The following is a 1,273-nucleotide window of genomic DNA, read 5'->3' as shown; positions in this document are numbered from 1 at the left end:
GGCTACGAATGGTTCTGTACTGCCTGTTCCGGGAATGACCATCATGTCTCTGTTTTAAAAGTTGTTTATAACCATCTTGCAGTACTTCCTTTGTTTCAAAAGGTTCTACGGCCACCTATGAGTGCCTTGCTTTGCCCACCTTACAACCATGTCCTTATTTCAGGAGGGACTGACTCCTTCTGGTTCTGATCTGTCCCTGTGACCCTGTCTATTTTGCCCACCAAATCTCCACTTGGAAACCCCCTATCCCTGAGCTATAAAAACCTTAACTTCCTCACATGCAATGCCGACCTCTCGAACCCTGCCTGAGGGGGAAGCTGCCCATGCGCATGAATAAAAAAAAAAACTTGCTGTAACTAATTTAGCCATGATGATTTGAGATTAACCCTCTCTGTTTCAGTTGGCCTTCCCAGAGCCTCAAGAATCAAAGGAAAAGTGGAATAATTTCTTTAGCATCAAACTATCTCAGCACTTAAAACAACCTCTCACTTTACACTAACCCTAGATATCACACACACACACACACACACACACACACACACACACACACACACGGCAGGGTAAACTGCTCCGCTGGGGCCTTTCCTTTTCCTAACTGCCTGCTTTAAATATCATCAGTCCCGCAGAGACTTTAGTTTCCATGTTGTCTCCTGTTGATGCAGTTTGTTTGGCGTTTAGCCACACAGATGCATTATCTTACAGACGTGTGTTGGGAGTCCCAGAGGGGTCTCCCAGGGGTCAAGTCAGGGGGCTGGCAGAGCTGTGCTCATTTCAGAGGCTCCAATGGGAGATTCCTTTCCTTGTGTTTTCTAGTTCTAAAGTCTTCCTGAATTTGTGGTCTCCTTTCCGCCTTCAAGACCAGCGATGTCCCCCTACCCAACCCTGTCATGGCTCTTCTTCCATAGGTAGACTTCCCGCTGACTAACACAGGGGAGGTGTTTTGGTTATTTTCCCCATTGCTGAGCCCTGACAAAAGCAACAAATATGAAAGGGTCTGCTTTGGCCCACCTGGCTACTGTCCACCACGGTGGGGAGGTCAAGGTGGCAGAAGCTCGTAGCAGGTGTCCTCCCAGCATCCAGTCAAGAAGCTGAGTGACAAATGCCTGCACTCCGTTCGCTTTCTCCTTTTGTTGCTGTCCAGTAGCCCAGAGACTTGGACCACCCACCTGGGACGGGTCTTCTGCCCTCAACCCAAGCAAGACAGTCATACACAGGCCCCCTGAGGCCAGTCTCTTGGGTTGTTCTAGATGTCACCAAGTTGACAACTGTCACA

The sequence above is a fragment of the Acomys minous genome (assembly GCF_964271855.1).
Source record: "Acomys minous genome assembly, chromosome: 3".
Taxonomy (NCBI): domain Eukaryota; kingdom Metazoa; phylum Chordata; class Mammalia; order Rodentia; family Muridae; genus Acomys; species Acomys minous.
Note: the sequence above shows the minus strand (reverse complement) of the source record.